At 34.7% G+C, this 26662-nt stretch overlaps 1 protein-coding gene and 1 pseudogene across 2 annotated transcripts in view; both read left to right on the plus strand.

The window, feature by feature from the left end:
- The window catches only part of LOC144216064 (uncharacterized), a 224854-nt gene that overhangs the window by 192416 nt on the left and 5776 nt on the right, over positions 1 to 26662 (plus strand). The window lies entirely within an intron of this gene.
- On the plus strand, positions 18764 to 26479 carry LOC144216065 (transmembrane protein 179B pseudogene; annotated as a pseudogene).

The following is a 26662-nucleotide window of genomic DNA, read 5'->3' on the forward strand; positions in this document are numbered from 1 at the left end:
TAGACTATAGTAGGAATAATTCTCCCATTTGATTCAGTATGCCCCAATATCCCCAAAGTAGGAATTTTGTGTATTAAGAGCTCTTAACACACTCTTAAGTTCTCTTAATACATTCTTACCACTGTCTGATAATCAGCTTTTGAAGAGGGAAAGACTTCAGATCATCTGAACATCATATATTCCATAACTAAACCAAGTTTCTTTCCTTGTATGGGCAGTGATTCTGTGAAACACAACTGCCACCAGGTTCCTTGTGAAGTTGATGGGCAACTTCCTGCAAATGCCTTAGGAGTGGACTATAAAAAATTCTGATGTCTAGAATTTCTTTTGTGTGTTTTGAATACTTTTATCTTTTTGGTAGTTATATTAAGAATCTAGGTACTCAGATGGTTGTATAGGTGACACAGCAATTTTAACCAAGCAAATAAGACTGTGGTCTTATTTCATCAGATAATTCCTAGTACTCATTGAATTATTTTTATCCTCTTTCTATAAATCTGTTTGTTCATTTCCTTTTGTGAGATTTTTTTTTACATAAGGAAAACGTTTTATTGTGTTAAAAGTGGGGCTTCTAAGTTTGGAATCTGCCATATTTTGACAATTTTTTTTTGTTTTTAAGTTTGTCAGCAAAAGTATTGCCTTTAGAAATGTTATTCTGCCCTCCGTGAACTCTACAATGCTCTACTGATATCTAAACAGGCAGTTAGTTATAAAGCCTCTCACAAATCAGCAATGAATTCTCTGTGAGACATTTTAGTTTGCATCAAAGTCAAGAATCCCTTGTTGCTTTTTTCTTCTCTGTTTCCTGTTGCATGACAGACACCAAACTCACTGTGTGTGTGTGTGTGTGTGTGTGTGTGTGTCTGTGTGTGTAATAATCTTTAAATTGTAAACCAACAGTTTTAGTTCCTATATTTGCCATAAATTCAGCTACTTGTACCTACTTTATTTCAGACGAAGTATAAGCTTTTAGAACTTCAAGGGAAATAACCACAGCATTGGATAACTTAAGTTGGCAATTGTTGTCCCAAGGATGTGACTCATAAACACTGCCATGTTCCTGTTCCAAATATAGATATACCAGACATATTCAGTGAGGGACTAGTTTCTTCTATTGGCATGATACAATCATGATCCTCCATTTGATCAGCATATGGTTAAAAAACAAAACAAAACAACAACAATAAAAAATGCAGCAAGCTTTAGGCAACTGTGTCTCCTAAGTACATACCGGTATTAGAAAATGATGCTTGGGGTGTCTGGGTGGCTTATTCAGTTAAGTAACTGACTCTTGATCTTGGCTCAGGTCATGATCTCACAGTTCATGAGATGGAGCCCCATGTTGGCATTGGAGTCTGCACTGACAGAGTCCAATCTGACAGTGCAGAGTCTGCTTGGGATTCTCTACCCTCTCTCCCACTTCTATGCATGCACAAGCACTCTCTCAATCACTCTCTCAAAAATAAATAAACATTAAAAAATAATGCTCATTCATAGCTAGGCTGAAGTGCACTGACAAATGCTGGGTCCTATGCACTTTAAGGTAGCAGCTGTCCAATAACCCAAGGTACAGCTCAAGCTTTTCCCAAGTGCGGCTTGTTGACCTGCTTGGAGCATCCAGGCATTCCCAGTGTCACTGCTTTCAGAAGGAAGACATATACCATTGGTCTCTAGTCTATATACAGCTTTGGAATTAAAATTTCACTAGCAGCACGTTTATTTAATGACCAAGAAAAAAAAGTTTTTCAGAATCTGGAATTTCTAAGCTAAGAGCAAGACTTAATAGCCAGTTTCAGTTCAAAATCTCTTCAGTTCCTGGGAACTATCCTAGAATCTGGAGAATTACCACGCAGTTGCTCCGTCAGTCATTTGGCTGCTTCTGCAAAAGCTGGGATCCACTGTCTACAGTATCTTACTAGTCCTCAAATTGCCTATCTGGGTTTTTGTTTGTTTGATTGCTTTTATTTTTTGTTGTTGTTTTGTTTTTAGTAGGCTATCACATTTGCAAGCTCCTGGATTATAACACTGACTGTGTTAATTAGCTGATCCCTTAATTGTAATACTTGTTGCCTTTAACAGATGTCCTAAATATTTTACTTCACTTTGGCAATATTGTAATGTGTCTAATGAGGTCTTATGCCCCTGTGAAGCAAAGAATTGTAGCCAAATTTGAAGTATCAGTTTTGCATTACTCTTTTATTTCTCAGGGTATCAAGAAATCATCTACATAATAAATAATTCATGGATCCCTCTGGTGGGACAAATTTCTATAAGTCTCCCTGTGAAAGACTAGATAAAATAAGAAGAGTACTGAAACTTGGTGGGATACTCTGCCATAAATCCTGAACTCCTTCCTAAACGAGATCCAGTATAAGACTTTGAATCATTCACACAGATGAACTTAATAGGTATATTCAGAACATCTCATCCTAAAACACCAGAATACACATTTTTCTTGAGCACATATGGAACACACTCCAGAATAGATCCCATACTGGTTCACGAGTCAGGCCTCAATAAGAACAAAAGAAGATCAATATCATGCCATGCATATGAAACTTGAAATCAACCACATGAAAAAAATTGGAAAGACCACAAATACTTGGAGATTAAAGAATATCCTACAAAATAATGAATGAGTTAACCAGGAAATTAAAGAGGATATTTTAAAAGTATATGGAAGCTAATGAAAATGAAAACATGAAAGCCAAACCTTTGGGATGTGACAAAGAGGTCATAAGAGGGAAGTGTATAGCAATCCAGGCCTTCTTATAAAAGGAAGAAATGTTCCAAATACACAATATAATCTTATACTTAAGGGAGTTGGAAAAATAATAGCAAATAAAGGCCAAACCAACAAAATAAGGAAAATAATAAAGATTGGAGCGGAAATCAATGATCTCAAAATCAGAAAGCAATAGAAGAGATCAATGAAACTAGGAGCTAATTCTTTGAAAGAATTAACAAAATTGATAAGCACTTAACCAGATTTATCAAAAAGAAAAAGATCCAAATAAATAAAAGCATAAGTAAAAGAGTAGCGATCATATCCACCATCACAGAAATACAAACAATAATAGGATATTATAAACAATTATATGCTAACACATTGTGCAATCTGGAAGAAATGGATAAATTCCTAGAAACACATAAACTACCTAAACTGAACAGGAAGAAATAGAAAGTTGAACAGACTCATAACCATTAAAGAAATTGAATCAGTAATAAAAAATTTCCCAACAGTCAAGAGTCCAGGATTGAGTGGCTTTCCAGGGGGAATTCTACCAAATATTTAAAAGAGAGTTAATACCTAATCCTTTGAAGCTGTTCCGGAGAGGGAGGGAGAGGGAGAGAGACAGAGACAGAGACAGACCAGGAAAACTTCCAAACTCATTCTACAAGGCCAGAATTACCTTGATTCCAAAACCAAATAGAGATCCCACTAAAAAGTAGAATTACATACCAATCTCCCTGATGAATATAAATGCAAAAATTCTCAAAAAAGATACTAGCAAATTGAATCCAACAATACATTAAAGGAATAATTCACCACGATCAAGTGGGAATAATTCCTGGTATGCAGGGCTGTTTCAGTATCTGCAAATAAATATGATACATCATATTAATGAAATAAAGTATAAGAACCACATGATCCTCTTAATAGTTACAGAGAAAGCATTTGACAAAATACAGCATCCTTTCTTGATAAAAACCTACAAGAAAGTAGGATCGAAGGAATATACCTCAACATCATAAAGTCCATATACAAAAAAACCTACGGATAATATCATCTTAATGGGAAAAAAATGAGACCTTTCCCCCTAAGGTCAGGAACATGACAGGAATGTCTAGTTTCACCACTGCTGTTCAGGATAGTGCTGGAAGTCCTAGCCTCAGCACTCAGACAACAAAAAGAAATAAAAGCATCTAAATTGGGAAGGAAGAGGTCAAACATTTACTCTTTTCAGATACCATGATACTCTATGTGGAAAACCTGAAAGACTCCACCAAAAAACTGCTAGAACTGATACAAGAATTCAGCAAATTTTCAGGATATAAAATCAATGTACAATCAGCTGCACCTCTATACACCAAAAATAAAGCAGCAGAGAGAGAAATCAAGGAATTGATCCCATTTACAGTTGTACCAAAACTCACAAACTACCTAGGAATATATCTAACTGAAGAGGTAAAAGATCTCTATGCTGAAAACTATAGAAAGCTTATGAAATTAATTGAAGACACAAAGAAATGGAAAAACATTCCATGCTCCTAGATTGGAAGAGCAAAGATTGTTAAAATGTCAATACTACTCAAAGCAATCTATATATTCAGGGCAAGCCCTATCAAAATAACACCAGCATTCTTCACAGAGCTAGATCAGACAATTCGAAAATTTGTATGGAACTACAAAAGACCCCAAGTAGCCAAAGTAATGTTGAAAAAGAAAACCAAAACTGGAGGCATCACAATTCCAGACTTCAACCTATATTTCAAATCTGTCATCATCAAGACAGTACGGTACTGGCACAAAAGCAGACAAAAATATCAGTGGAACAGAATGGAAAACCAGGAAATGGACCCACAAACATATGGCCAACTAATCTTTGACAAAGCAGGAAAGAATATCCAATGAAAAAAGACAGTTTATTCAGCAAATGGTCTGGGGGCATCCAGACAGCTGCATGCAAAAGAATGAACCTAGACCACTATCTTAACACCATACAGAAAAATAAGCTCAAAATGTACAAAAGGCTTAAAGGTAAGACAGGAAACCATCAAAATCCTGGAGGAGAATACAGGCAGCAACCTCATGGACCTCCACTGCAGAAACTTCTTACTAGAAATCTCTGGAGGCAAGGAAGACAAAAGAAAAAGGGAACTGAGACCTCATCAAGATAAAAAGGTTCAGCACAGAGGCACCTGGGTGGCTCAGTTGGTTCAGTGTTCAACTCTTGGTTTCAGTTCAGAAACTTGGAATATTCTCTCTCTCTCTCTCTCTCTCTCTCAAAATAGGTAAATAAACTTAAAAAAATGAGACATTCTTTATAAAAGAAAAAAAGGTTTAACAGCTAAGGAAAAAATCAATAAAATGAAACAGCAACCAACAGAATGGGAGAAGATATTTGTAAATGACATATTTGATGAAGAGTTAGTATCCAAAATTTGTAAAGAATTTATCAGACTCAACATCCAAAAAACAAATAATCCAGTGAAGAAATGAACAGACACATTCCAAAGAAGACCACCAGATGGCTAACAGACACGTGAAACATCACATCATTAGGGAACTACAAATCAAAACCACAATAAGATACCACCCCAAACCTGTCAGAATGGCTAAAATTAACAACTCAAGAAACAACAGATATTGCCAAGAATATAGAGAAAGGGCATTCTCTTGCACAATTGACGTGAATGGAAACTGGTATAGCTACTCTGGAGAACCAGTATGGAGGCTCCTCAAAAAATTTAAAAATAAAGCTACCCTAAGACTCAGCAATTGCACTACTAGTATTTATCCAAAAGATACAAAAATGCTGATTCAAATGGGCACATGCACCCCAATGTTTATAGCAGCACTATTAACAATAACAAAATAATGGAAAGAACACAAATGTCTATCAACTGATGAGTAGATAAAGAGAATGTGGTATATTTATACAATGGACTATTACTTGGTGATCAAAAAGAATAAAATCTTGCCATTTGCAGCAACATGGATGGAACTGGAGTGTTTCTAAGTGAAACAAGTCAGTCAGAGAAAGATAAATGTAAGATTTTATTCAGTGGAATTTAAGAAACAAAGCAGATGAATATAGAGGAATGGATGGAAAAATAAGATAAAGAGAGGGAGACAAACCATAAGAGACTCTTAAATACAGGGAACAAACTGAGGGTTGCTGGAGGGGCATTGGTTGGGGGGATGGGCTAAATAAGTGATGAGAATTAAGGAGAGCACTTGTTGGAATAGGCACTGGGTATTAAATATAAGTGATATAAATCACTAAATTCTACTCCTGAAATCATTATTACACTATATGTTAACTTAGATTTAAATTAAAAAAAATAAAAAACATAACTGTAAGTCATCCACTAGAGGAAAAAAGGAAAATAAAAAACTGAATATAGATCAACTACAGAGAAAAAGTTTAGAGATGATGGTACCAAAATCAGAATAGGTACAAGGTTACGAACTACAGTAGTTATTAGAGCAACACATTTATATACTAAGATCTTTAATGAATTCATACAATGGATAAGCGGTGACCATCTTAAGTAAATTTACCTCCCTTCTTCAAGGGAAGCATGAAAGAATTACAGAGTAAATTCCCTTTTTACTTCTTGTTTTCTGATTTTTATACATAAATATTTTAGTCTTTCTAAATGAACATTTGAGAAAGGATATTATGTTATACATGGCCATGGCTAATCATTTTACTTAGCTATTTTTAGTAGTTTTATATATCAAATTAAACCAGTATCATTATTTGTCAGGGCCCAAAGTAATATTGATTTCCTTTCATTCAGGACATTTTCCCCAACATAGTGTGAGATTGAACTCTATACCATACCTCTTTTCTTTCAGAAAGGACAAAATAACTAAATTAGATGCCTTCCTCCCTAATCCCCCAGGGAACTCTGTAAGCATCCCATCTGGAGGACAAAATATGAATGGAGGTCTTTGTATAGCAAATGTCTCCCCATTTGGTTTACAGATGAGTCAGGAGAAAGAAAGCATGTTCCTCTGTTAGAGGGAACTATTTCTATGAAAACTACAGGAAAAAAAAGAAAACTAACAAAAAAGGAGAAGCCTTATGAAAATACCAAATAATATTGATTTATCATCATTCCAAACACAAAATAATTACGAAACCGATAACCCCAGTATTTACCCGAAAAGACAAGGATAGGGTAGCATAAAAATATTGAAACATATTTCACCGTTTCCTACCCCTGAGGTTCCCTCAATCCATCAATCTAAGCCATTGACAATTATTTTCTAGCTGAGAATGTTATCCTCCTGGGATTTCCTGAATCCCTTGTTCTTGCCGTTTCTGAATTTGCCAGAGTCTCTTTCTACTATCCATCTTCCAGTGTCCTGGCCTCTCGTGATAATGATATACGGTGTTTGTTTCTTCTTTTTCTGCCTTCAGAGGATACCAGACTAAGGATTATACTGAGTAAATAGTTCTGACTCAGCAGTTAATCTGTGTTTTCGTTTTCATTTCTACTTGTCTTTGTTGTCCTTAAACTGAGCAGCTGCCGCTAATATTTGAATAATAGTCTGGCTTTGCTATCCTACCACCTTTTCAGTAACTTGAGTTTGAATAGTTGTCATGAGAACACAGAGGAAAGGGAAAAAAAACTTGAGTAATATCAGCAGGTGAATAAGGCAGGTGAATTACCTAGGAGACCTGGGGAGCCTCTCAGTGGCATCAGCTCCGCTGGCAATTGGAATAGGAAGGGCTGATTTCCTTCCTATTGAGATGAAAACAATGTAGAGTTTATGATGTTGAGTTTTTCTCTGTGTTACTATTTTTCTACCTAATAATTCTGTTTACCTATTTCCAAATGTCCAATGTAACTACTGTCCTACTGATTGCCCTCATGTAGGGGCACAGTATTATACCCCAAGTTCTCAACTATTCTCTGATCACATCTCTTTCATTTCTACTTCATTGCTACGTGATGCATTGATGTCTCAAATGATTTCTGTAGAAGAAATTGGTCTAATATATGAAGTGAACTGAGAGCTAGGGCATGAGATACAACAATGTATGTCCCCCAACTAAGCAAGTAATTCATTACCAGCTAAAGATATTGTGTACCCATCCCCTTTTGCAGAGAGATTCATAAATGAAAAACCACATTCATCTAAAAGATCATTTTCCTCCTTCTTCCTTGATTTGAGGAATGGACAGAAGTAACATACGCAGCAGGATAAAAGAGTGCAGGGACACCAGGAAAAGGAGGGGGGTTCCGTAAAGAAAAATTAATCTTAATTTTTACTTTTCTATTTTTCTCAAGATTTTCTTCTGGTTATCTAATTTTTAACTTTGCTGTTAGAATAATATACATCATCAGGGGCGCCTGGGTGGCTTAGTCGGTTAAGCGTCCGACTTTCGCTCAGGTCATGATCTCGCGGTTCGTGGGTTCGAGCCCCGCGTCGGGCTCTGTGCTGACTGCCGGCTCAGAGCCTGGAGCCTCTTTCAGTCTGTGACTCCCTCTCTCTCTGACCCTCCCCTGCTCACTCTCTCTCTCTCTCCCCTAGAAATAAATAAAACATAAAAAAATTAAACAAAAAAGAATAATATACATCATGAAAATACCTGCATTCTATTTATTTTAGATAAATCTTTTCTAAGTACTCCCATAAATACCTTATTTCATCCAAATCAAAGGCACCATCCTTAGGCTGCTGCCAAACTAGATTCATATATATTTACCTATCCCAAATGTGATGGATATATATACTCATTTTTGAGAAAGACCCCCAGGATGCATTCCTGGCTTACCATATTTTTATACCATCAAAACTAGTGGTGGTCTTCACTGGTTTTAAGAGCCTATATTACCAATGATTACTTGACCATAAAATCTTGAATTTGGAGAGTATGTTTTGTCTGGCTCCTATTTCAAAAAGCACAGGGCAAAAAGAAAGACCTTTTATAGTTTGAAGCCTCTTACTTGATTTGTTATATTGCCCAAAAAAATCTCAGCTGGCCCGCTCAAATTGGGAACTGTCAGACCTATTCCATCCTCTCAAGTTGTTGAAGAAATATAATAAAAAATAAAATCTCCTGCCAGCCCAATAAACCTACCCACAAAATAAAAGAACAAAACCATTTTTGTCACTGAATAAGCATTAAGCCAGACTATGATGTACACCACGGGTTAATCTGCTGAAGAGATTATGAAGACCAAAAGAAATCTCACCCTATTATATAGCCAGACAGATAAAATCGATTGCATACATGCTGTTTTTTGTCCAAAGGAACTATAAAACTTCTAATGTCTTTGTAACTAGCAGAAGATACTACTTGGAATCAAGTGCCTAGACTACACTCCCACTGGAGTGTCACCCTACCGGATGTTCACATTTTGAATAGACTTCTCAAAGATCCCCCTAGAACGACACCTGTAAAATTTACAGTTGGCAAAAGACTCATTTGGCTTTTAAAATATTTAAATATACCTCAGAGAGATAGAGAAGCAGTTTATTTTTTTTTTTAATGTTTTTAATTATTTCTGAGAGAGAGAGAGAGAGACAGCATGAGCAGGGGAGGGTCAGAGAGAGAGAGGGAGACACAGAATCTGAAACAGGCTCCAGGCTCTGAGCTGTCAGCACAAAGCCCGATGCAGGCTCGAACCCACAAACCGTGAGATCATGACCTGAGCCGAAGTTGGACGCCCAACCAACTGAGCCACCCAGGTGCCCCTAGAGAAGCAGTTTAAAAATACTATTTCTCTAAGAAAATGCTGAAAGAAAAGTTCATGGAGGCTATTTTTTTCTTTGGGCACTAGGAAAAAATTAAAGATTTTTAGTATGTATTTAACACTGCAATATATATATTTGATGTAGCTACAGCTAGTGAAATATTTTTTGCATAAATATGTGTAATATATGATTAAAATAGTAATTTCTGTAATGGAAAAAAATAATCTTTCCCTCTGATTTCTGAAGATTTTATGGTTATGTCCTTTCATTTGAACTAAAACATTATATCATCTTAATTAAGTTTATTTATATAAAAATTAAAGTTAGTACTGGTTAATAAAACTACGTGTCAAATTCTGATATATTTTCATTATTATATTTATTCCTACATTAGTCCTATCACCTTCTAACTTTTATAGATAAGGAAATTGAGATTGCTGAAATTAAATAGTGAATACAATATAACGTTCTTTCAGTGGTAGGTAATTTATATTACAGGTAAGAGTGACAAATATGCAATTATAATTCATTAATGTCCATAGACATCCTTCACCACCTAGTCTTTACTGTCTTGATTTATTACTGAGAGTAGTTGGATTATTTAAAAGAAAGAACTAAGTCACTACCATTTTGTGACTAATCTTGAATAAAGAGATAGTAAATCAGTTCCAATTATTTTCCTGACTCTTCTATGCTATTACTTTAGAAAATTTATTTAAATTAACTTAGATTGACTAATTTTGGCTGGAAATAGGTTAAACAATGTCTACATCTCAGAATACATTTGATATATAGTAAAATACGTTAATGTTCCTGAAACATTTTAAGTGATCAATAAATGTCTGTTTCCTCTCACTTAATATTTAATATCACCTACCCCCATACCCGACTAGTTTCACTTCAAGGTAGTCATCACATTACACTTTGAAGTCAAGTAACATTCTATTCCTAAGGTTATCTTTCTTTTATTAAAAAAAATTCCGCTTATTTATTTCGAGGCAGAGAGAGAAAGAGCTTGGAGAAGGGTTAGTGAGAGAGGGAGAGAAAGTGAATCTCAAGCAGGCTCCACACTTACAGCACAGAGCCTGATGCAGGTCTCAAACTCACAAACTATGAGATCATGACCTAAGCTGAGATCAAGAGTCAGATGTTTAACCGACTGAGCCAACCAGCCACCTTTCTCTTCCATCCACAATATAGCAGTGATAGTACCTATATGAGGGCCTGCAAGTGTTCTTTGTTTTCATACAGAAGGCAGGTCCAATGACACTATCTCAGTGATTCATCCAGAAGTACAAAATCTTTGATATTTTTGTCAGGTATAACAAATACACATTTATTTTTTTTCTTTACTCTTTCCAGTACAGAGTTATCTAAGTTATTTTCTGTGTTATTATAGTTGAACAATCCTATATGAATGAATAAACTAGGAATTTCTTTAGTTGTCTGAGGAAAAAGCTGAATTAACCATGGCCATTCTTTTTTCCTGCAACACCTCTTTGGTGATCAGTTTATCACTGACATGATGCTTTGTGTTTCGTGATATTCTCATGGTCCTCATGGTGAAGGAATCAAAATTCTTCCACTAAATGCTTCACCATGAAGGTATAGACTCTCAATTTTATGGTACAACATGGCAGTTAAAATTTAATTTGAGCTATTTCCTCTTTTTGGCAAAAAAATAAAAAATAAAAACTGGTGGAAGGGACAAAGATGTGTCAAAGGGCACAAGTTGGTTATCTATAAGAAGGTGTTCTGGCATCAACTACATGCCACTTCTAGTTACACATATTTGGCCCAACTTTAGACACATAGGCATGCCTCAGGGAAAAGGAAATGAGATGTAAATCTTACTCAGAGAAGAAATAGACCCCATAAGCAGTTCTATGGAGAGAGACAGAACTGATATCTGGTAACAAGTTGGCATATCTGCCACAAAAATGGTATTAATTTGTTCTTGAAATGATGGTCTATCCAATACTTTTTATGACCACTTCTTTATTATTCATCCTAGTATACTTATGGCTTTGTTAGAGAACTCTAGCCATGTTGAACCATGTACCTTTATCATTCACTTCTGTTTTTTTTTTTTTTTTTAAGATTTTTCATTTATTTTGAGAGATAGAGAGCAAGCAGGGAGGAGCAGAGAGAGAGAACCCGAAGCAGGCTCTGCCTTGTCAGGGCAGAGCCTGATGTGAGGCTCCATCTCACCAACCCTGAGATAGTGACCTGAGCTGAAGTTAAGAGCCATAAGCCTCACTGACCGAGCCACCCAGGTGCCCCTGTCATTCACCTGTTATTACATTACCCTATCTTAGTTCTTTGTAGAATATGAATAACAGACTCATATTTTCCACATGGGAATTTGATGATTCATTCATTTTCTTTGCTTTTTTGTTCCTTCTCAGAAGAATGCAGGCTTTCTGTGAAGAGAAAAGTATCTGCCTTGTTCAGAGATGCATTTCAAGATCTTCAAATACTGCTTGGCATATAATAGGCATTGAATAAACACAAGTAGATTGAATACATGCATATAAAGTCAACTACTTCCAAATATTTTTAAACACTTTAGACTCAATGTAAACTGCCACCTACCTGTTTTATGCCTTAACCACCTCAAGTATTTTAGGAATACATTTCATTAGAAATTATAAATATATTTCCATTATATGAGGAGAAATTTAATGGTTTTTCACACTCCTACCTTGAAGCAAGATAAATGGAAACAATACAGACAAAAGAAACCATGAAAAATTATATAATTGCTGTAAAAACATTTTTATTTTCAGAATATTAATTCACACACAAGAGAAAATGCTACTTTGAGGATACTTGGTGCATTTTTTTCATCAAGCTGAAAAACTGTTCCATTTCAACATAAGGACAACATAAGCTTAAATCTAGTTATAGCTAATAGATCATTTTGCACAACATTAAGCCTGCAAATGCTTTTAAGAATTTCTGATGCTGTAGTACTTTTAAACAACTGTGATGCAATTAATCTCTACTGGGTATGGGTAATAGAGGCACCATTCAGGCAGTTATACAGAAAATATAGAAATAGTTAGCAAAATGAATTAGAATTGAAAGAAACCTGGGGAAAAGGAAAATAATTTTGGTTTGGATAATTCCACAGCACAACTTCTCTTGTTTCATTTCCAAACTGATACAAGCAGAGAGAAAACTTTATATACGACACACAAACCAAGTTTGTTTGGTTATTTCATGATTCTATGGCCAGCTTTCGAGATTATCATATTGTATAAATTACCTCCTTGATGTAAACTATTTTCTTTCTTTAAGCTACATTTTTCTTGTTTTAGTTGGTGTACATCATTTTTTCTTATGTTCAAGACGAGAAGGCTAAGGTCCCTGCCACTTTCTTCAATTTGGTGATTCCTTTATAGATTACTGACCTACTACCCAATTTCCATCAGCATCTCACTTGTCTTTTGAAGTAATGCTATCCTGTGGCCCATACAGCCTGTTTTTAACCTTTGAATCTTCATCTGAAATACTCTTGCCATACTATTTGATTTTAATTTTTCCTAATTAGAATCAGATATTGTGAAACATTCAAGAGTATATTTAAAATATTTCAGAATAAACTACTTCAGGTTTTAAAGGGTTCAGTACTTGAGAAAATGTGAATTTACTAGTTCAGTCGTCAGCACCTTTTTCCATTACATAATTTTTAAAAATACAATATATAATAGTAACTCTGACCGAATTAGGGATTCTTTCTGCCATTTTAGAGTGGGTGGTTTCTTAAAAACCTATGGAAAGCAGCTTCTGGTATGTTTTGTTACAGGGCACTTCAGATCATTTGCCTGGCTCTATCTCTTTGGTCACTTCCTCTAAACAAATTGGATTTCCTTGAGGAGCTTGGCCTGTGTGCAGCTGATAAGTAGTGCAGCAGGCTATCCTCGTATTTGGTATTCCTCCTAGAACTTTGACTTGTTTCTTTTCATCCAATTTTCTGGTTGTTATAGTTTGCACTGATGTTTTTCCTTGTCTGCCTCTCTTTTCCCTTTCACTGGAATATAATTTCTTGTCCTTTTCTGTGCTTAAATAATAAGTTGCTTTGTCAAGCAGTACTAATATGCTGTCTCCAGTCAGATTCCTTGGAGTGACTCATCCTGTATAAAGGCATTTTATGTTGCTTGCCTCCAAAAATATAAATAACTATAAAATCTGCAGGAACGTGGATTAGAGTTTAGCATAAAATGCAGTGGGAAAAAAAAGCCACATTAACTCCATAAGATTGTTTGCATTTCTGCATTTAGTAAGTTAAACTTGTATTTGAGGTTACAAAAATCATAAGAGATTAATGTTCACCAGTTCACGGATTTATAAATTAGGAGGAATCATGTGTGATTGTAATAAACAACAATGAAAAAGCTCTCCAAAGAAAAGTGCAGTAAAGTGAATATGATAACAAATCTTATCTGTGGCTTGTTCTTTATATTAATGAAGTCCCTAGGATGAAGAAAGTAGGATGTTTGGAGTTGGCAATTCTGGTTATTATCAGACATATTTATTTGAATTAATGAGCATAGAAACAGGATTTCCATCAAAGGATTTAAAATAGTAATTATGAACATTGCATTATTCAGCATAACGCTGGGATTGATGAGGCTAAATAAAGGTTATATGTAAACCTTTCACAATGTTTAGGATCAGCTCCAAAGGTCAAATAAATTTGCATTAAAATATGTTATAAATAATTTAATACCAAAATACAATCAAAACAATAAAAAGGACAAATGGATAGCTTCTCCTTTGTATATGTGAATCAATCCACTGCAAGAGTGGGAAAGTGACAAGGTCATTTCTATGCAAAATACTTTATAGAATTAGCTTAAAAACCACAATATTGTGCATTTCAAATAATAAAAATATACACAGCAATGAATCACAAGAGGACATATATATTTTGTTTGTTTTATGTGTTTATTTTGGATTATCTAAAGAAAAGCCACATATACTAGCAAAGATTGTTTAAATAGTTTAATCAACCATAACTAAAATATCTTACTTTTAAACTAGGCAATTTTCCAAAGACTATAATGCCAGTGAAATATTGGTATGTCAACTCTACTTTTTCCTACAGGGTAACATTTTAGTAAGCCTGATAAATTGTATCATTAAAGAAATTGACCTAGATAATTATTTTCTTGCTCTTTTTTATGCTGCTTTCTCTGCTATGGTACATAGATGGCAAAATTTAAAATTCAGTTAACCTCAGATAATATTTAAAAAGCAAACACAGATTTAATTCAATTTGTTCCTTCTAAGCGGTTTTCATTACATACTCACTGTAATTCTTGCACTAATATTAGAGCAATGTAGAATAAAACATACTGATGCTTATCCAAATGCTTTTCATGCTTTGAGAATTGTAGTTTATCATGGTGAGTGTTAAAATACTCACTAAGATTATAAAAACCAAAAATAAAAACAAAAGCACTAAAACAAATAAGCAAGAAAGGAAACCCTGATGTTTAAAAAATGAGATATACTGGGGCACCTGGGTGGATGGTTGGTTAAGTGCCTGACTTCAGCTCAGGTCCTCATCTTATAGTTCGTGGTTTCGAGCCCCATGTCCAGCTCTGTGCTGACAGCTCAGAGGCTAGAGCTTCCTTTGGATTCTTTGTTTCATCCCTCTGCCCATCCCACTCATGCTCGGTCTCTGTTGAAAATAAATAAGCATTACAAAAACATTTAAACTCGAGATATAATTGACACATAACATATAAATTTAAGGTATACATCATGTTGATTTTTTAAAAAATCTTATTTGAGAGACGGAGCATGTGTACATGTGTGTGCAGGGGGTGGGGGAATGGGGCAGAGAGAGAATTCCAAGCAGACTCTGTCTTGTCATCTAGGATCCCAAGGCAGGGTACAATCCCAGGAGCGTGAGATCATGACCTGAGTCAAATTCAAGAGTCAGAGGCTTACCTGACTGAGCCACCCAGATGCCCCCATGTTGATTTTTGTGGTGGGAACAATTAAGATCTAGTCTCTTAGGAACTTTGAAGTTTATAATATAGTAGTAGTAACTATAATCACTATACTTTGCATTAGATCATCAGGACTTGTTTATCTATTGTTTGCAAGTTTGTATCCTTAAACAACATCTCCCCAATTCCCCAACTCCTCAGGCCCTGATAACCACCATTCTACTCTGTTTCTAGGAGTTCTGCTTTTTGTTAAATTCCACATTATCAGGGAGAACATATAGTACTTGTCTTTCTCTGTCTCACTTACCTCACTTAACATCACACCCCCAGTTCCATCCATGTTGTCACAAATGGCAAGATTCTTTTATTTTTTCTGCCATGGATGAATAATATTCTGTTGTGTGTGTATGTATGTGTGTATAGCACATCTTTACCCATTAACCTACTGACAGATACTTGATGTTGTTTCCGTATCTTGGCTATTGTGAATAACACTACATCAAACACAGGAGTGCATGTATCTTTTGATATTATGAGAGAACTCAGATTTTTAAATAAGTTATTTTATTTTTTAAATAACATGTATTTATTTTGAGGGGGGAGGAAAAGAGAGGGAGAGAGAATTCCAAGCAGCCTCTACACTTTCAGTACAGAGCCCAGCATGGGGCTCAAACTCACAAACTGTGACATCATAACCTGAGCCAAAATCCAGATTTGGGGCCTAACTGAGCCACCCAGGTGTCCGTAAACAAGTTCTTTTAAATGCTTAGGTAGTTGGAAAATACTGTATTCTTAACGGAGCAAATAAGCTAAATGTCTGCTTATACTACATCAAAAATTAAACTATTTCTATACAATCTGTCTATATAAATGTTGGATTAGCTTTCCCTTTTTGAGCTTACAAATTTAAATGTTTACCCCAAATCTATACAAGTATGTATAACAAAGCACTGAGACTACTGAAATTTATTTTCAGTCACCAAGATATATTAAGTATCTACTTTATGTCACATGATATGCTAGCCTTTAGTGATAAAGCAGTGTGTAAGACTTTTTTCCCTAACTCATTTAGTTTTCTGTTCAATGCTTGGGACACAATATTTTTGTTTGTTTTCCAAAAATGAAGTTAAAATTATAGTAGAGAAAATGATAATCTATGGAAGCACCAAAAAAGTAGAACGAGGCTCATTTGAAATAATAAGTGATACTCAATCTGAGGCTGCAAGGTGAAGGAAAGGATTGAATGATCACTCACAATATAGAGAGAGGATGTGCAAAGTCCCTGCAGCAATAAAGACCATCAGAGAAGGGGATCAAAGCAGCTAAAGATTAATGAATGAGGCAGAGTTCCATGAAATTAAGTCGAGATGAAGCAAGAGAGTCTTTCTGCTGGGCATGTTGAAATTCATTCTACATTTAATAGGAATAGAGTGAGTGGTATTAAGTGAAAGAGCAACAAGAAGAAATTTGTTTTTTAAAAATATCACTCTTGCTGTCATTTGGAGAAGAGAGCAGAGGTGACAAGTTTAATGGCAATGAGGAGGTCATTTAGGAGTTTATTCAAATGGTCCAGATGAGAGATGGTGGTGTTGTGTTAAAAAGCAGAAAATATCTGCCCAGATGGGCAGCTTAAATATTTTTATATTGTATAATTTGTATAATCCACATATTGTACATCAATCATGTCTTTTTAAAACTGTGTACTATTGTTTTCATTATACTAAGTATAAATATACTTTGCACAAATAGATTGTTATGACAAGCTTTAACATAAACATATTTTGAAAATTGAATTATATTTTCTATAAGCCAGAAGATCTAGTATATGAAGGAAGAATATATATTTAAAGATACAGATATACTTTTAAAATATACATATCATTTTTAGTGTATCAATTTAAGTCTTAGGTATAAATTCTCTTTTACATATTTTATATCATTTTATTTAACATATGCATTTTAATAAGGTTTCTTTTTAATGTTTTTTTTTTTTAATTTATTTTTGAGAGTGTGAGCAGGGGAGGGACAGAGAGAGAGGAAGACACAGAATCTAAAGCAGGCTCCAGGCTTTTAATTATCAGCAGAGACTGACATGGGGCTCAAACCCACAAATTGTGAGACCATGCTCCAATAAGGTGTTTTTTTTTTTTTTATAAGATAGATATATCTGTATGAAAAAGTCAGATTTGGGTCCAACTAATATTTACTCACTTAAGCATATAGAAATGCTAGGGTTTTTCTACTGATTTACTGATATATCTATTAATTTACTAATAAAAACTTGTCATTTTTAGAACTTTTAAAAATAAACCTTAGGACTCAACTTGTCAAAATGCCAAGTATAACATAAACAGAAAAAAACAAAACAAAACATGGGTATTAGAGTATTCTAATTCCCAAATCTAAGTAAGAGAGCTTTCCACTTAACCCGTTTAGAGGTTTGTTTGTTTTTTTTTAATTTGATACAGGAGATTTTTCCATCCAGTAATCAGCTATGACCCAGAAATCTATTTTTTGCAAAAATCAAAAGCNATATATGTATATATATATATATATTTCTAGTAAGTCATACATTATTGGATTTGAATATTAATTCCTCAACAAGCAGTTGATAATTTTAAAAAAGTATCAAGTGTGCCTAATAGAAAAGATATGTTTTTGGTTGTACGATGAGATAAACACTATGCAATGAAATGGAAATGAGGTTGCTTTGGTTGTGTGTCCTCAAAAATAATATCAAACAACTTTGTTCCTTTTTTCCCTTTTTAAAATGGAAACAATAATACATGCTTTGAAAAACTGGTAAAAGGTTTTAAAATATACTTTGTTATATTTACAAAGATGTAAAGGGATTATATAACATTAAATTAATGATAGCTGTAATTAATACGCTAAATTCCAGATTTCATTTTCTTAATTTTATCTTTTTCATACAAATATTATATATAAGGTCTTTCAATATTATTTCCCAAATTATGTTTAGTATTTGATTATTCATCTGTTCAATGTTTAAAACAAATTTGACCATTTATCTTCTTGTCTGGTGTTGGAGTCTTATTTTTTAATGATATAGTTCAATTTTTAACTTCAGAAAATTTTGTTTTGAATCACATTTTGATTCTTTATTTTCTAGAAATGTTTCTGTGTGTGCAGATGCTTTTGTGATAGGAAATATTAAATTTCCTTTCCTTTCACAGAAAGTTTGATTTCTTCATAGATGCTAAGACTAAAGTTTTATGGCAGGTGAAGATTTAAACAGTTCTGGTTTAACAATTTCACATAACCTCCTTCCTCTCCCCTAACATTATATCATTATGAAAGGGCTCTAATTTAAAGAAGTCATCACAAAATCGCCATGAAGGACAATAGTGTGGCATTGGAGGTGTGTTGATTTTACTTCATTAACTTTGCCTAGTTTTTACCATCTGGTAGTAAGAGGATTTTTTCAGTGTAATAATACAAAATGTGATGCTAAAGGGTCTATAACACAAATAAAGAGTATTCTATTTTCTAAGTAGTTCACAGTCAAAATTTTAAGAATTTACGGTGGAATTTCCATGACTGGACACTAATTTACTGCCATCTGGCTTCATATTCAATTAGCAGTGGAAAATTTCAAGGAATAGCCATACCTTTTCGAGTTTGCATTGGACCATCTTGAATAAAGCAAGCCAAATTTCATCTATAAGACCCTCTAAGTATTTGAAAAAGGATATTGATGTTTTTATCTTTCGTGTGCCTTCACTGAGTCATTGAATGTGAATATTTTTAGTCTTTCTCTTCTAAGAAACATTTTATATTCTTTATATTTACTTTTCATCTGTAACTTAAGTTATCCTTTTAAAATATGATATATAACATGGTCTACAACACTCCAGAATTAATCAGCATATGACACTATATTGCATGCTTATTGATACTTATCTTCTGAACTCTACTGAGCAGTCTAAAACTTGTTAATAATTGTATTACTTACATTTAAGAATTGGCTTATATTTAGTATGGAAAGATAAGTAAAATGTATCTTCTTTAAAATGTATTTAAATATTAATGTTTTACATAAGCAATATTTATAATCATTTTAAACAATTGGTTCTCAAAGCTCATTCTCTCTTCTCTTTTCTCTCTCTGTGTGTGTGTGTGTCTCTCTCTGTCCCTAGACACACACTCATATACACACAATTTTAATTACCAAAAGGAATGCTTTAGAGTAGAATAACCAAATTACCAAGAACTGAGTCTTGACAATGCATTATCAGTGAATAAACCAAACATTTCTTGATAATGAATTGGAATTCTTGTTTTTTAAATATTTTATTTATTTCTGAGAGAGAGAGAGAGAGAGAGACAGAGTAAGCAGGGGAGGGTCAGAGAGAGAAGGAGGAACAGAATCAGAAGCAGGTTCCAGGCTCTGAGCTAGCTGTCAGCACAAAGCCCAATGCGGGGCTTGAACCCACGAACCGTTAGATCATGACCTGAGCCAAAGTCGGACGCTTAACTAACTGAGCCACCCAGGCTCCCTGGAATTCTTTTTATTTTAAAAAATGGCTTAAATTATATTTTAACATTTACATGCAAATGTAAGCCTGTTTACAATTAAATTCTCCCTTGGTAAATATAAACATGGGGATATAAGTGAATAGAACTGTAAAGAATGTGAACAGTAATTAATCCTGGAAAAAGGAACAAAACTTTGCGTTCTGTATTTTCATAAGCAGAGTAAGTATAATTCTTATTTTATATTATCAACTAACATGTTACCTTCAAAATAAGTTGAGTACCATAACCTTTATCTAAAGTCCATTTTTCCCCCAGGACAATATGATTAATACAACAAATATTGTATATAACTTAGTTTTCATTCTTCTTTCTTCGGTTTACTTTACTGTAACTGTCTTTCTCTCTTTTAAAAAAAATTCTTGTTTATTTTTGAGACAGAGAGAGACAGAGCATGAGCAGGGGAAGGGCAGAGAGAGAGGGAGACACAGAATCTGAAGCAGGCTCCAGGCTCTGAGCTTTAAACACCGAGCCTCATGCGGGGCTCCAATCCACAAACTGCGAGATCACTACCTGAGTCAAAGTCAAACGCTTAACCAACTAAGCCACCGAGGTGCCCCATGTAGCTGTCTTTCTCAACACACCAGTGAAGGAGTTCTTACTAAGGGTACCAGCACCCTAAATCTTGCAAAAGATTAATCCAGTGTTTTCATCTTAATTTGCCTCTTAGCAGGATTTGACAGCATACAACCCTCAATTTCTTGAAAAACTTCCAATCCCAGGCATCAATAACAGTAGAATATCTTGATTATTTGCCTTACTCTCCAACCACTGCTGAGGCTTTCCTTCTAGGCGTCAAAATACTAGAGTGCTTTAGGGCTTCAACTTGGGCTTGTTTTTGTTTTTGTTTAAATTATAATGTCATCTATCCTTAAAGCTTTGAGATAACCTATATTCTGGTGAATGCCAGATTGATGACGACAATCTTAATATCTCCTATGAGTTCCAGACTCATATATCCTTATTTCCAACAGGCTACTCAGAATCTTCTTTTGGAAATGTAATAGTTATACATATTTACATGCATGAAGCAGGATACTTGAACCTCTCTCTTTCCACTCCCTTTCATCAGCCCACTGTTGTTCCATTTTCGTGTTGTAGAAGCAGTATTCTGTTAAGGCATAAAAATTACTCTGGATGTATCTGTTCATGTACTGCCTTCAGAAAATTCATTCTCTAGGTTCTACCTCCAAAGTAGTTCCCAAATGAGCTTATTTTCCGCTGTCTCCTCTAATTCTATTTATTATACATCCATTATCTCCTACTTAGATTAATACAAGAGACTAACAATTAGTTGGATTTGGATTGCTGTTTTAAGTAGGCTCAATCATGTCAACCACCTGATTAAAATCACCCAAAGGCTTTCTACTGGAATTTGAACAAATCCAGCCTTCCTGTCATGGTTTAAAACTCTGATCCCTGCCACCTACTGCAGTGACACCTCTGTAACCTTCCTTACCAGGTTGTAGCTACATTAGCATCTTCTTACTTCTGCTTATGTCTGCTTTATTACTCTTGGTCCTTGTTTCTCCTGTTTCCTCTGAATGGGAATGTATTTCCCTAGGACGTATATGTGACTGGTTCTTTTTCATCATTAAACCCTTAATTCAGATGTTACCACATTACCCTGACCATTTTATTTAAGGTAACTTCCCAGTCACCAGTTTTCTCATGCTAATTTATCACCATATTGATTACTCTCTCAAGGATCATATTTATTTTGTGTGTGATTCATTTTCTGTATCCCTGACTTTCAGACTCATACTGAAAAAAGAAGCTCTGTGGTGGGTAAAGGCTTCTTTGTCTTGCCCAGATATATATCTCCAGTGCTTACTACAATGATTGATACATTAAAAATATTATTGGTATTTTCCTGAGTAAATGTTGGTGAAATGTCAGCCAATTAAGCAAAATAACAGAGGAAATATTTAATTTATCAGAAATAAGAATAGATTACAACTTTATAAAATGGCATTTTATTACTTAAACTTTTAAAAAATTATGTGTTTATTGGAGTTCCTGATTGGCTTAGTAGGTAAAGTGTCCAGCTTCGGCTCAGGTCATACTTTCACAGTTTGTGTGTTCGAGCCCTGTGTCAGGCTCTGTACTGACAACTCAGAGCCTAGAGCCTGCTTCAGATTCTGTGTCTTCCTCTCTCCCTCTCGCCCTTCCCCACTCATGCTCTGTCTCTCCATCTCTCTCTCTCTCAAAAATAAATAAACATCAAACATTTTTTAAAAAATTAAGAAACTAATTTGACAATAAACTATTTGTAAAAAAAAAAATTAAGTGCTTATTAGTTTAATGATTTTTTGGGCCAGACATTAGTGATAAGGTTTACCTCAGTAGACCCCATGGCATTGACTTTATGAGGAAGATGATATCATTTTTATTTAATGTCTCAGGTAGTGCTTATAGAGAATTTAATTCATTTGTGTATATACTCGTATTAAGTTATGGATCAGTTATGGGTTAGTATTTCTACTGCATTTTAATTGCCTTTCGATATGGAATGCTCAGTAATAGAAAAACTAACAAGATTTTCAAAATGCTATTTTGTGTCAATGTCATCATTAAATATAGTCACTATTTAATTTCTGGGGAAGTCTTATGTGGTGGTAGGCTTATGGCTTTTCCACATCATAAAATATGACACATTATAAGGAAAACAAAATACATTTTTAAAAGAATAAAATGTGAAATAGTCTTCAGCATCAGTGTCTTTATTTTTATAACAGTCACCTTTCAAGAAGCTATTATAGATGCTATCAAGCTCATACTTCATTTTGACATGTTAACATTATAAGTATTAATATAGAAATAAATGTCACGAAAACAATAAGCCACATTCTAAAGAACTATACATTTAACCTATTTTTCTAAAAACAGAAAAAACTCATCGTAGAATAGGCAGTTATATTCAGGTCAAGAAGGGATCGTATCCTTCACAAAATCATTGTCATTAAAACTTAAAAAAATACATTAGCCAAGAGCATTGATATTAACATTATTAATGACAAAAATATCTAATTCTGTTAATTATTTAATTTTAAGTTAATTACTTAAATTGTCCTAAGTTAAAACAATTTACATTATGAATATTAAAATACACCTTTTTTGAGTTTAAACTTTTCATGATATCCATCATATTCTAGAAAAAAATACCCTGCTCACCATTACACTTTGCATTTTGCAGCATTCTGTGTTCTTACTCTTCAAAGCCTCCCTCCTGTGTGGGGCCATGGCAGTTGTGATGTTGACCAGGAACCCAGGGCTCCTTCAGTGGCTGCTGTCTCCAGTATTGTGTGGCCACCCTGAATGTCTCCTCCCTGGCCTTATCGTAACCCTCAGCCCCATCCCTCTGCTACTTTGTACCTGGGGTCTCTGGCCTCCTGCCCCTCACCCCACTGTCTCCCTCTTCTGCTCTTCTGGATCTATAGCAGCTGCATCAAAGATCCCACAGAGGCCCCTTAGGGCTTCACCTGGCACTGGCCATCTCAGCTACAGCCATCTTACTGGTCTTGGTGTCTTCGTGTAGCCTTTGATTTGGCCCTCATTCTCTGCAAATCTGTCGTGTCCCTGAACATTACAACTAGCTGCTCTGAAGTCCAGGAAATTCCATGGACATTGCCTGGAACTGCTCTGTAGTTTTACTTCAACCTGCACAATCTTGAAACCTTTTCTTAGGTGAATTTTGTGTTGTGGAGTGTAGTTTTGGTGCTTCAGGTGGTGCAGTGGAAGTCCGAAGCTACCCCATTAGCAGCCTCTGGAGCTGGGGACCCTGAATGGAGCTCTGAGACAGATGCTTTCCATGGGTCACACCTTTCCCATTCTGTTTATATGGGGCAGCTGTTTTCCCTCCACGAGGGAAACATGATGATAGGCCCCTTCCACCCCTCTTCCTATAGCTGTTTTTGTACAAACATATTACATTACTTTCCTCAAAACAAACAAAATATTCCCCAAAACATATTTGAGATTAAAATAATAAATAATTATAAGAGTAATCAATGCAGAATGTAAGCAGGCATGATGTTCTAAGGAAAGAAATTTGCATGCAAGCTTGTGCCCATGAACATGAGGATGAAAATATACATTTAAAATATTTATTTAAGGAATTTAAATATTGTTATACACCTGTGGTTTCCAAATGCATTAAAGTTACATTCTACCTCCCTCACCCCCCACCTGTGCCTCAGTGAACTAAAAGGTGTCCAGGGTTTTTAAAATTTTCAAAGGAAACCGAGACATCTGTCAAACATCTAAACTAATGTATTAAGTGGTTCAGGTTTAACTGCTTATTAAATCGAAACCATGTCCTTAACACAAAACAGCATTTAAGTTTTGTGTTTCTTTTAATATACAGATGGTCTGAAAATCTTATACACTAAGATGGCATGAAACTTAAAACATTTAAGAAACTTTAACTTGCTTGTCATTAGAGATAGTTTTCAAAATCCATTAATATAGCATAAAATTATATAATAATATAGTCTCATTTTCAATAATTCAAATAATATCAAAACAGAAAAGAATTTTAAGCATACCACCATGCTTACCCCAAAACATTCCTTTACAGAAAGGTAATCACTGTGGATATAGTTAGCCCATGACTCACTAACCAGCAACAACTATTTCTCTACTGCTTAACAAGGTACTGTTGCTAGAAAAGAAAGCATATAAAATAGAGCAGCTGCTTTTATGAAGCCTATATTTTGGTTCATCAAGTGGAATTTTGATGCCTATTTTACAATTCTTTTTCTTTTTAAAACATTTGTGTTTTAAATGTATAAGTTATAGAAGTTTTTTCCTCCATAGAAAAATAGAATTTTATTTCTCTTAAAGTGTCTCCCTCTGCCTACCTCTCCCCCATACCCCTCCCTGGGAGATAATCTCCAAATGTGAACAACACAGGCTGGGAACGGGCTGCCTTGATTTGTTTTCAAGTTTCACCGTTCACCAATTCTGCAGTCTTAACCAAGACCCAGAAGGATCCCTCAGTGACTTAGTGTTCTCATCTGTAAAAAGAGAGTTATAATTTTATCTACACTGCATTGTCATTGTGAGAATGTAAGTGTAATACACCTGAGATGTATATAATCATATTCATATAGAAAAAGAACCCAGTAAGTATTAGCTGCTATAGTATTGTTAATATGAACTTCTACCACTTGACCCTATGCCTTTGTGAGTCTTCCTTGCCAGAAATATTTCCACAAAAAGTTACTTTATATGTAACTTTTTAAAACAGCTTGGTAGTATTTCACAGAATAACACCTCATTATTTTATTATTTTTAAGAGTTGTTTGTGACTGCTGTGAAGCAATAATTCTTCTCCCCTCAAAGGTCCTTCTAGCTGAACTAAGAATCAAATTGACATGAGACAGATCAACAGGAGAGAATCACATTTAATAGCATATGTACTGGGGAATCACACAGACCTAGAAATTCTAAAGACAGGCAAACTGGGATATAAATGTCTTCCTCAACTAAGGAGAAGGGAGAGGAGTCTGAGACTTCTGGAGAAAGGAATACACTTCACAGAGAGATGAAAAGAGCAGATGTTTGTCAATTAGATATTTGCCCTGCCACTACAAATGGATCATTCAGATATTATTTATCTATTAATAACTCTTATTTTGGAACCCCATCCCATTAAGTACTTCTGTGGGGTTAAGGGAGAGACAAAAGTTTCTCTTGAGCACACAGAATCCTTAAGTGCCTTGAGCTCAAATTAATCTACATGGTAAAGTGACATATTCTGTGGAGGGTGCCGCTGTCCTGAACCCCTTCATGACATTTGATATAAATTAAATGCAATGTTGAACATCTTCGTGCATTTTTCTACAAATGTGCATGAGTCATTGGGACTAGTGCAATATGCAGTGGAGGAATTTTGATAACAATGATGTGATTAATTCCAAATCAGCACTTTAACAATTTATGATCCTAGTGGCCAAATGTGAACGCTTGCTTGCTTTTCCTACACCATTTTATTACTAAGGTGGGTTCCAAGGTTGTAGTATTTTTGTAGCTTTGTAGTTTTTTTTTCCTTAGGGACTGCTTATAAATTTTAATATGTAAGAGCTGTTTTAGAGACTTTACATATCAACATATTTCTCTATCCTTTTCATCTCCATTTCCTGGCCTAGTGCCCATCCATAAGGGGTTAACTGATTTATTTAACACAAACATGTATTTCCCAATTTCAAGAGCTCATATTGGCTCCGTGTCTTTTCTTTACTAGAGGTAATTGAATTTAATATTGCATAAAATTTGTAACTTATTTGTAGTTTTGTAAAATTTCAAATTTATTCTTTATAAATTAGGAGTGGAAAATGATTTATAATCTTATATGTCAGTACAGAAAGTTGAATGTTGTAGGGGTTGAGGAGAATTTTTGGGAAAACTGCTTTTTGTTCTCTTTTAGGGCATCTTCTTCAATCACAGAACAGATAATTTCTTAAATTTCTACCGCAGAGATCTTGAGAAAATCATCTGGAGTATTATGTGAAAGAGTTAGTTACCTATTATGAAATCAGTTTAGTTAAGCACTTATTATTAGCCAAATCAGGATATGGACATGTAAATATAAAGTGTAATTATGCATATTTGATACACTTCATTATATTTCAAACCATTTTGCCTTTTAGAGTAGGAACATTTATAAATTATGACTTATTTTTTATTTCCTCCT

Source organism: Crocuta crocuta, unplaced genomic scaffold, assembly GCF_008692635.1.
Source record: "Crocuta crocuta isolate KB4526 unplaced genomic scaffold, BGI_CrCroc_1.0 scaffold439, whole genome shotgun sequence".
Taxonomy (NCBI): Eukaryota; Metazoa; Chordata; class Mammalia; order Carnivora; family Hyaenidae; genus Crocuta; species Crocuta crocuta.